This window comes from Schistocerca gregaria, chromosome 5, assembly GCF_023897955.1.
Source record: "Schistocerca gregaria isolate iqSchGreg1 chromosome 5, iqSchGreg1.2, whole genome shotgun sequence".
NCBI lineage: Eukaryota > Metazoa > Arthropoda > Insecta > Orthoptera > Acrididae > Schistocerca > Schistocerca gregaria.
The window spans coordinates 113,020,782-113,031,639 of NC_064924.1; the positions used below are offsets into that span (position 1 = coordinate 113,020,782).

The 10,858-nt window shown below is 49.3% G+C and overlaps 4 non-coding genes across 4 annotated transcripts; all 4 read left to right on the forward strand.

Annotated features, from left to right (window-relative positions):
• Positions 1–1,462: 1,462 nt before the first annotated feature.
• Positions 1,463–1,536, forward strand: Trnar-gcg (transfer RNA arginine (anticodon GCG)). Its single transcript has one exon. It is a non-coding gene; the product is annotated as a tRNA-Arg (tRNA).
• A 3,532-nt stretch (positions 1,537–5,068) lies between these two features.
• Trnas-cga (transfer RNA serine (anticodon CGA)) lies at positions 5,069–5,143 on the forward strand. Its single transcript has one exon. It is a non-coding gene; the product is annotated as a tRNA-Ser (tRNA).
• Positions 5,144–6,572: 1,429 nt separating this feature from the next.
• Positions 6,573–6,647, forward strand: Trnas-cga (transfer RNA serine (anticodon CGA)). The gene has a single exon. It is a non-coding gene; the product is annotated as a tRNA-Ser (tRNA).
• Positions 6,648–7,774: 1,127 nt separating this feature from the next.
• On the forward strand, positions 7,775–7,849 carry Trnas-cga (transfer RNA serine (anticodon CGA)). The gene has a single exon. It is a non-coding gene; the product is annotated as a tRNA-Ser (tRNA).
• The last annotated feature ends 3,009 nt before the right edge of the window (positions 7,850–10,858 follow it).

Below are 10,858 nucleotides of genomic sequence, written 5' to 3' on the forward strand. Positions count from 1 at the left end.
CGTACGTTGTTGAACACGGAGCTTCGCAGCAGACCACCCCTATGTGTTCACATGTCGATACAAACACATCGTCAGTTAAAGTTGCAGCGGGCATAGGACCATCGGGATTCGACCGTTAATCAATGGAAACGTGTCGGCTGAATCACATTTTTGCTACACTAGGTCGATGGTCGCTTCCACAAACGTCGTCATGGAGGAGAACGACGGCTCGAAACGTAAAGGGCGCTACAGATGCAGACTGGTGGGAGCAGTATTACGCTATGAGAGGCATTCTCCTGCGCTTGCGTGGGGTCTGTGTGGTGATGGAAGACACGCTGACTGCTGCGAACCGCCTGCATCCTTTCATGCTTGATGTCCTCCCCGATGGTGATGTTACACTACTGGCCATTAATATTGCTATACCAAGAAGAAATGCAGATGGAAAACTGGTATTCATTGGACAAATTTATTACACTAGAACTGACATGTGGTTACATTTTCACCCAATTTTCGTGCGTAGATCCTGAGAAATCAGACCCAGAACAACAACCTCTGGCCGTAATAACGGCTTTGATACGCCTGGGCATTGAGTCAAATAGAGCTTGGATGGCGTGTACAGGTACAGCTACCCATGCAGCTTTAATACGATACCACAGTTCAACAAGAGTAGTGACTGGCGTATTGTGACGAGCCAGTTGCTCGGCCACCATTGACCAGACGTTTTCAGTTGGTTAGAGATCTGGTGAATGTGCTGGTCAGATCAGCAGTCGAACATTTTCTGTATCCAGAAAGGCCCGTACAGGACCTGCAACATGCGGTCGAGCATTATCCGGCTGAAATGTAGGGTTTCGCAGGGATCGAATGAAGGGTAGAGCCACGGGTTGTAACACATCTGAAATGTAACGTCCACTGTACAAAGTGCCGTCAATGCGAACAAGAGGTGACCGGTCGGGCACACAGTTTTAATCTGCCAGGAAGTTTCATATGAGCGCACACTCCGCTGCAGAGTGAAAATCTCATTCTGGAAACATCCCCCAGGCTGTGGCTAAGCCATGTCTCCGCAGTATCCTTTCTTTCAGGAGTGCTAGTTCTGCAAGTTTCGCAGAAGAGCTTCTGTAAAGTTTGGAAGGTAGGAGACGGATACTGGCAGAAGTAAAGCTGTGAGTACCGGATGTGAGTCGTGCTTCGGTAGCTCAGTTGGTAGAGCACTTGCCCGCGAAAGGCAAAGGTTCCCGAGTTCGAGTCTCGGTCGGGCACACAGTTTTAATCTGCCAGGAAGTTTCATATCAGCGCACACTCCGCTGCAGAGTGAAAATCTCATTCTGGAAACATCCCCCAGGCTGTGGCTAAGCCATGTCTCCGCAGTATCCTTTCTTTCAGGAGTGTTAGTTCTGCAAGTTTCGCAGAAGAGCTTCTGTAAAGTTTGGAAGGTAGGAGACGGATACTGGCAGAAGTAAAGCTGTGAGTACCGGACGTGAGTCGTGCTTCGGTAGCTCAGTTGGTAGAGCACTTGCCTGCGAAAAGCAAAGGCCCGAGTTCGAGTCTCGGTCGGACACACAGTTTTAATCTGCCAGGAAGTTTCATATGAGCGCACACTCCGCTGCAGAGTGAAAATCTCATTCTGGAAACATCCCCCAGGCTGTGGCTAAGCCATGTCTCCGCAGTATCCTTTCTTTCAGGAGTGCTAGTTCTGCAAGTTTCGCAGAAGAGCTTCTGTAAAGTTTGGAAGGTAGGAGACGGATACTGGCAGAAGTAAAGCTGTGAGTACCGGACGTGAGTCGTGCTTCGGTAGCTCAGTTAGTAGAACACTTGCCCGCGAAAGGCGAAGGTCCCGAGTTCGAGTCTCGGTCGGGCACACAGTTTTAATCTGCCAGGAAGTTTCATATCAACGCACACTCTGCTGCAGAGTGAAAATCTCATTGTGGAAACATCCCCCAGGCTGTGGCTAATCGATGTCTCCGCAGTATCCTTTCTTTCAGGAGTGCTAGTTCTGCAAGTTTCGCAGAAGAGCTTCTGTAAAGTTTGGAAGGTAGGAGACGGATACTGGCAGAAGTAAAGCTGTGAGTACCGGACGTGAGTCGTGCTTCGGTAGCTCAGTTGGTAGAGCACTTGCCCGCAAAAGGCAAAGGTTCCCGAGTTCGAGTCTCGGTCGGGCACACAGTTTTAATCTGCCAGGAAGTTTCATATGAGCGCACACTCCGCTGCAGAGTGAAAATCTCATTCTGGAAACATCCCCCAGGCTGTGGCTAAGCCATGTCTCCGCAGTATCCTTTCTTTCAGGAGTGCTAGTTCTGCAAGTTTCGCAGAAGAGCTTCTGTAAAGTTTGGAAGGTAGGAGACGGATACTGGCAGAAGTAAAGCTGTGAGTACCGGATGTGAGTCGTGCTTCGGTAGCTCAGTTGGTAGAGCACTTGCCCGCGAAAGGCAAAGGTTCCCGAGTTCGAGTCTCGGTCGGGCACACAGTCTTAATGTGCCAGGAAGTTTCATATCAGCGCACACTCTGCTGCAGAGTGAAAATCTCATTCTGGAAACATCCCCCAGGCTGTGGCTAAGCCATGTCTCCGCAGTATCCTTTCTTTCAGGAGTGCTAGTTCTGCAAGTTTCGCTGAAGAGCTTCTGTAAAGTTTGGAAGGTAGGAAACGGATACTGGCAGAAGTAAAGCTGTGAGTACCGGACGTGAGTCGTGCTTCGGTAGCTCAGTTGGTAGAGCACTTGCCTGCGAAAAGCAAAGGCCCGAGTTCGAGTCCCGGTCGGGCACACAGTTTTAATCTGCCAGGAAGTTTCATATGAGCGCACACACCGCTGCAGAGTGAAAATCTCATTGTGGAAACATCCCCCAGGCTGTGGCTAATCGATGTCTCCGCAGTATCCTTTCTTTCAGGAGTGCTAGTTCTGCAAGTTTCGCAGAAGAGCTTCTGTAAAGTTTGGAAGGTAGGAGACGGATACTGGCAGAAGTAAAGCTGTGAGTACCGGACGTGAGTCGTGCTTCGGTAGCTCAGTTGGTAGAGCACTTGCCCGCGAAAGGCAAAGGTTCCCGAGTTCGAGTCTCGGTCGGGCACACAGTTTTAATCTGCCAGGAAGTTTCATATGAGCGCACACTCTACTGCAGAGTGAAAATCTCATTCTGGAAACATCCCCCAGGCTGTGGCTAAGCCATGTCTCCACAGTATCCTTTCTTTCAGGAGTGCTAGTTCTGCAAGTTTCGCTGAAGAGCTTCTGTAAAGTTTGGAAGGTAGGAGACGGATACTGGCAGAAGTAAAGCTGTGAGTACCGGACGTGAGTCGTGCTTCGGTAGCTCAGTTGGTAGAGCACTTGCCCGCGAAAGGCAAAGGTTCCCGAGTTCGAGTCTCTGTCGGGCACACAGTTTTAATGTGCCAGGAAGTTTCATATCAGCGCACACTCCGCTGCAGAGTGAAAATCTCATTGTGGAAACATCCCCCATGCTGTGGCTAAGCCATGTCTCCGCAGTATCCTTTCTTTCAGGAGTGCTAGTTCTGCAAGTTTCGCAGAAGAGCTTCTGTAAAGTTTGGAAGGTAGGAGACGGATACTGGCAGAAGTAAAGCTGTGAGTACCGGATGTGAGTCGTGCTTCGGTAGCTCAGTTGGTAGAACACTTGCCCGCGAAAGGCAAAGGTCCCGAGTTCGAGTCTCGGTCGGGCACACAGTTTTAATCTGCCAGGAAGTTTCATATCAACGCACACTCCGCTGCAGAGTGAAAATCTCATTGTGGAAACATCCCCCAGGCTGTGGCTAATCGATGTCTCCGCAGTATCCTTTCTTTCAGGAGTGCTAATTCTGCAAGTTTCGCAGAAGAGCTTCTGTAAAGTTTGGAAGGTAGGAGACGGATACTGGCAGAAGTGAAGCTGTGAGTACCGGACGTGAGTCGTGCTTCGGTAGCTCAGTTGGTAGAGCACTTGCCCGCGAAAGGCAGAGGTTACCGAGTTCGAGTCTCGGTCGGGCATACAGTTTTAATCTGCCAGGAAGTTTCATATCAGCGCACACTCTGCTGCAGAGTGAAAATCTCATTCTGGAAACATCCCCCAGGCTGTGGCTAAGCCATGTCTCCGCAGTATCCTTTCTTTCAGGAGTGCTAGTTCTGCAAGTTTCGCAGAAGAGCTTCTGTAAAGTTTGGAAGGTAGGAGACGGATACTGGCAGAAGTAAAGCTGTGAGTACCGGACGTGAGTGGTGCTTCGGTAGCTCAGTTGGTAGAGCACTTGCCCGCGAAAGGCAAAGGTTCCCGAGTTCGAGTCTCTGTCGGGCACACAGTTTTAATGTGCCAGGAAGTTTCATATCAGCGCACACTCCGCTGCAGAGTGAAAATCTCATTGTGGAAACATCCCCCAGGCTGTGGCTAATCGATGTCTCCGCAGTATCCTTTCTTTCAGGAGTGCTAGTTCTGCAAGTTTCGCAGAAGAGCTTCTGTAAAGTTTGGAAGGTAGGAGACGGATACTGGCAGAAGTAAAGCTGTGAGTACCGGACGTGAGTCGTGCTTCGGTAGCTCAGTTGGTAGAGCACTTGCCCGCGAAAGGCAAAGGTTCCCGAGTTCGAGTCTCGGTCGGGCACACAGTTTTAATCTGCCAGGAAGTTTCATATCAGCGCACACTCTGCTGCAGAGTGAAAATCTCATTCTGGAAACATCCCCCAGGCTGTGGCTAAGCCATGTCTCCGCAGTATCCTTTCTTCCAGGAGTGCTAGTTCTGCAAGTTTCGCTGAAGAGCTTCTGTAAAGTTTGGAAGGTAGGAGACGGATACTGGCAGAAGTAAAGCTGTGAGTACCGGACGTGAGTCGTGCTTCGGTAGCTCAGTTGGTAGAGCACTTGCCCGCGAAAGGCAAAGGTTCCTGAGTTCGAGTCTCTGTCGGGCACACAGTTTTAATGTGCCAGGAAGTTTCATATCAGCGCACACTCCGCTGCAGAGTGAAAATGTCATTGTGGAAACATCCCCCATGCTGTGGCTAAGCCATGTCTCCGCAGTATCCGTTCTTTCAGGAGTGCTAGTTCTGCAAGTTTCGCAGAAGAGCTTCTGTAAAGTTTGGAAGGTAGGAGACGGATACTGGCAGAAGTAAAGCTGTGAGTACCGGACGTGAGTCGTGGTTCGGTAGCTCAGTTGGTAGAGCACTTGCCCGCGAAAGGCAAAGGTCCCGAGTTCGAGTCTCGGTCGGGCACACAGTTTTAATCTGCCAGGAAGTTTCATATCAGCGCACACTCCGCTGCAGAGTGAAAATCTCATTCTGGAAACATCCCCCAGGCTGTGGCTAAGCCATGTCTCCGCAGTATCCTTTCTTTCAGGAGTGCTAGTTCTGCAAGTTTCGCAGAAGAGCTTCTGTAAAGTTTGGAAGGTAGGAGACGGATACTGGCAGAAGTAAAGCTGTGAGTACCGGACGTGAGTCGTGCTTTGGTAGCTCAGTTGGTAGAGCACTTGCCCGCGAAAGGCAAAGGTTCCCGAGTTCGAGTCTCGGTCGGGCACACAGTTTTAATCTGCCAGGAAGTTTTATATCAGCGCACACTCTGCTGCAGAGTGAAAATCTCATTCTGGAAACATCCCCCAGGCTGTGGCTAAGCCATGTCTCCACAGTATCCTTTCTTTCAGGAGTGCTAGTTCTGCAAGTTTCGCTGAAGAGCTTCTGTAAAGTTTGGAAGGTAGGAGACGGATACTGGCAGAAGTAAAGCTGTGAGTACCGGACGTGAGTCATGCTTCGGTAGCTAAGTTGGTAGAGCACTTGCCCGCGAAAGGCAAAGGTTCCCGAGTTCGAGTCTCTGTCGGGCACACAGTTTTAATGTGCCAGGAAGTTTCATATCAGCGCACACTCCGCTGCAGAGTGAAAATCTCATTGTGAAAACATCCCCCATGCTGTGGCTAAGCCATGTCTCCGCAGTATCCTTTCTTTCAGGAGTGCTAGTTCTGCAAGTTCCGCAGAAGAGCTTCTGTAAAGTTTGGAAGGTAGGAGACGGATACTGGCAGAAGTAAAGCTGTGAGTACCGGACGTGAGTCGTGCTTCGGTAGCTCAGTTGGTAGAGCACTTGCCCGCGAAAGGCAAAGGTTCCCGAGTTCGAGTCTCGGTCGGGCACACAGTTTTAATCTGCCAGGAAGTTTCATATCAGCGCACACTCTGCTGCAGAGTGAAAATCTCATTCTGGAAACATCCCCCAGGCTGTGGCTAAGCCATGTCTCCGCAGTATCCTTTCTTCCAGGAGTGCTAGTTCTGCAAGTTTCGCTGAAGAGCTTCTGTAAAGTTTGGAAGGTAGGAGACGGATACTGGCAGAAGTAAAGCTGTGAGTACCGGACGTGAGTCGTGCTTCGGTAGCTCAGTTGGTAGAGCACTTGCCCGCGAAAGGCAAAGGTTCCTGAGTTCGAGTCTCTGTCGGGCACACAGTTTTAATGTGCCAGGAAGTTTCATATCAGCGCACACTCCGCTGCAGAGTGAAAATGTCATTGTGGAAACATCCCCCATGCTGTGGCTAAGCCATGTCTCCGCAGTATCCGTTCTTTCAGGAGTGCTAGTTCTGCAAGTTTCGCAGAAGAGCTTCTGTAAAGTTTGGAAGGTAGGAGACGGATACTGGCAGAAGTAAAGCTGTGAGTACCGGACGTGAGTCGTGGTTCGGTAGCTCAGTTGGTAGAGCACTTGCCCGCGAAAGGCAAAGGTCCCGAGTTCGAGTCTCGGTCGGGCACACAGTTTTAATCTGCCAGGAAGTTTCATATCAGCGCACACTCCGCTGCAGAGTGAAAATCTCATTCTGGAAACATCCCCCAGGCTGTGGCTAAGCCATGTCTCCGCAGTATCCTTTCTTTCAGGAGTGCTAGTTCTGCAAGTTTCGCAGAAGAGCTTCTGTAAAGTTTGGAAGGTAGGAGACGGATACTGGCAGAAGTAAAGCTGTGAGTACCGGACGTGAGTCGTGCTTTGGTAGCTCAGTTGGTAGAGCACTTGCCCGCGAAAGGCAAAGGTTCCCGAGTTCGAGTCTCGGTCGGGCACACAGTTTTAATCTGCCAGGAAGTTTCATATCAGCGCACACTCTGCTGCAGAGTGAAAATCTCATTCTGGAAACATCCCCCAGGCTGTGGCTAAGCCATGTCTCCACAGTATCCTTTCTTTCAGGAGTGCTAGTTCTGCAAGTTTCGCTGAAGAGCTTCTGTAAAGTTTGGAAGGTAGGAGACGGATACTGGCAGAAGTAAAGCTGTGAGTACCGGACGTGAGTCATGCTTCGGTAGCTAAGTTGGTAGAGCACTTGCCCGCGAAAGGCAAAGGTTCCCGAGTTCGAGTCTCTGTCGGGCACACAGTTTTAATGTGCCAGGAAGTTTCATATCAGCGCACACTCCGCTGCAGAGTGAAAATCTCATTGTGGAAACATCCCCCATGCTGTGGCTAAGCCATGTCTCCGCAGTATCCTTTCTTTCAGGAGTGCTAGTTCTGCAAGTTTCGCAGAAGAGCTTCTGTAAAGTTTGGAAGGTAGGAGACGGATACTGGCAGAAGTAAAGCTGTGAGTACCGGACGTGAGTCGTGCTTCGGTAGCTCAGTTGGTAGAACACTTGCCCGCGAAAGGCAAAGGTCCCGAGTTCGAGTCTCGGTCGGGCACACAGTTTTAATCTGCCAGGAAGTTTCATATCAGCGCACACTCCGCTGCAGAGTGAAAATCTCATTGCGGAAACATCCCCCAGGCTGTGGCTAATCGATGTCTCCGCAGTATCCTTTCTTTCAGGAGTGCTAGTACTGCAAGTTTCGCAGAAGAGCTTCTGTAAAGTTTGGAAGGTAGGAGACGGATACTAGCAGAAGTAAAGCTGTGAGTACCGGACGTGAGTCGTGTTCCGGTAGCTCAGTTGGTAGAGCACTTGCCCGCGAAAGGCAAAGGTCCCGAGTTCGAGTCTCGGTCGGGCACATAGTTTTAATCTGCCAGGAAGTTTCATATCAGCGCACACTCTGCTGCAGAGTGAAAATCTCATTCTGGAAACATCCCCCAGGCTGTGGCTAAGCCATGTCTCCGCAGTATCCTTTCTTTCAGGAGTGCTAGTTCTGCAAGTTTCGCAGAAGAGCTTCTGTAAAGTTTGGAAGGTAGGAGACGGATACTGGCAGAAGTAAAGCTGTGAGTACCGGACGTGAGTCGTGCTTCGGTAGCTCAGTTGGTAGAGCACTTGCCCGCGAAAGGCAAAGGTTCCTGAGTTCGAGTCTCGGTCGGGCACACAGTTTTAATCTGCCAGGAAGTTTCATATCATCGCACACTCCGCTGCAGAGTGAAAATCTCATTCTGAGAACCTGGATTCATCCAAAAAAATAACGTTTTCCATTCGTGCACCCAGGTTCGTCGTTGAGTACACCATTGCAGGCGCTCCTGCCTGTGATGCAGCATCGAGTGTAACCATAGCCAAGGTCTCCGAGCTGGTATTCCATGCTGCTGCAAACGTCGTCGAACTGTTCGTGCAGATGCTTGTTGTCTTGCAAGCGTACCCATCTGTTGACTCAGGGATCGAGACGTGGCTGCACGATCCCTTACAGCCATGCTGATACGATGCCTGTCATCTCGACTGCTAGTGATACGAGGCCGTTGGGATCCAGCAGGGCATTCCGTATTACCCTCCTGAACCTACCGATTCCATATTCTGCTAACAATAATTGGATATCGAACAACGCGAGCAGCAATGTCTCGATACGATAAACCGCAATCGCGATAGGCTACAATCCGGCCGCTATCAAAGTCGGAAACGTGATGGTACGCATTCCTCTTCCTTACTCGAGGCATCACAACAACGCTTCACCAGGCGACGCTGGGCAACTGCTGTTTGTGTATGAGAAATCAGTTGGAAATTTTCCTCATGTCAGCACGTTGTAGGTGTCGCCACTGACGCCAACCTTGTGTGACTGTTCTGAAAAGCTAATCATTTGCATATCACAGCATCTTTTTCCTGTTGGTTAAATTTCGCGTCTGTAGCACGTCATCTTCGTGGTGTATCAATTTTAATGGCCAGTAGTGTAGGATAGATAGTGATCTGTGGCATCTCTGCCGAAAGAGCACAACGCTGGTGCACGCACAATGTGTTTCGGAGCACACCGCTCGTAGTACATTGTTGAACATGAAGCTTCGCAGCAGACCACCCCTAAGGTGTTCACGTGTCGACACAAACAAATCGTCAGTTACCATTGCAGTGGACACGGGTGTATCGGGATTCGACGGTTAAACAACGGAAACGTGTCGGCTGTTCGGCTGAATCATATTTTTGCTGCACTAGGTCGATGGTCGCTTCCACAAACGTCGTCATCTAGGAGAACGGCGGCTCGAAACGTGCACCGCGCCACGGTTGCAGGCTGGTGGAAGCAGTAGTACGCTATGAGACATATTCTCCTGATCTCGCGTGGGACCTGTTTGGTGATCGAAGACACGCTGACGGCTGCGAACCGCCTGCATCCTTTCATGTTCGATGTCCTCCCTAACGGTGGGGCAATATCCCTACACAATCACACTACATCATTGTTACTTTCTTTACATGATACACTGTTGGTATCGCTGTGTTTCGTGGGCATTACTGTGGGTGGAGGTGATGGTCTGTCATTGACGGTAGAAGGGGTCTCCCCTGGGTTGTAATATCCTCCTGAGATAAATTTAACAGGTTGCTTTCATTGTGTTGTTTCATATCTCTCTGCATGTAATGGATTTGTCATATAATTGATTTTAGACTCTAGAGCACAATCTAAAAGTGTCCTACTTTTGCTAGTTGGACAGATTTTGGAATTCCATATCTATATACGGACGTTAAAAACATCTCTAAAGGGCATGGCAGAAGGCACATTGTACCATAGACTAGATTTAGCTGGTGTTAACCATTAACTATTTGTGAAAATTTAAGAGTCGAGAGATATTTTATTCAGGAGCAAATCGCGTGTGTAAACTTTGAACTAAAATCGTGGCGGTACCAAGTAATTTTTTTTTACTGAGTATTTATGGCGAGCAAATTTTTATTTAAAGACAACCACTGAAATCCGAGCCGGCCGCGGAGGTCCCGCGGTTCTAGGCGCGCAGTCCGGAACCGCGCGACTGCTACGGTCGCAGGTTCGAATCCTGCCTCGGGCATGGATGTGTGTGATGTTCTTAGGTTAGTTAGTTTTAAGTAGTTCTAAGTTCTAGGGGACTAATGACCACAGCAGTTGAGTCCCATAGTGCTCAGAGCCGTTTGAACCATTTTTTGAACTGAATGCCGAGTGCAAAAGTAAATAGCGGTTTATTGACTGCGTTACTCTCGTAAATGATTTCGGAATTGGATAGGAAAAGTTCTAGCTGTTTGAGTGTGACGAGGACTGTGAACAGGAACTTTAATGATTTTAGTACATGTGAGCTGATGATGTTGCTTAATAGCAATCCTAATGCAAGTTTAAAAGGACCTTTGAACTTAGAAATTTGAACAGCAACCCATTTCCGATTTATTCTTTAGAGTTCACAAGACTATTTTCAGCTTTTTGCACTTACAGCGGCCTCCGACGTGTAGTTATGAAATCTCAGTTTCTTCAGCACTGCCTCTTAAGTAGCTGCAATCAGGAGTTACGTGTGCAGATCTGCAGCAGTATCGAGGTAGGTGGACAATTTATGTTGCAGAACCGCCACTGATGTGCGAAAAAAGCGCGTTGCGTCGAAAACTGACCCTCAAGGTGGAAGAATCAGTAGTGATCAACGGCATGAGGATTCAGAAGGCAACGGAAACCGCTGCATTTAAGACACGTAACATGTATCCGCAGTACATGAGGCCTGTTATTGAAATAGTGTCATGGTGATTTCTCCATTACAAAAGATCCCGGAATAGCCCCTCGCCACCGTCTCCCCCCTCCCCAACCCCTCCCACCATTCGGATCTCTGGGAGGAGTCTGCCAAGGGGGAGGTGACCATGAGAAAAAGATTGAATAAC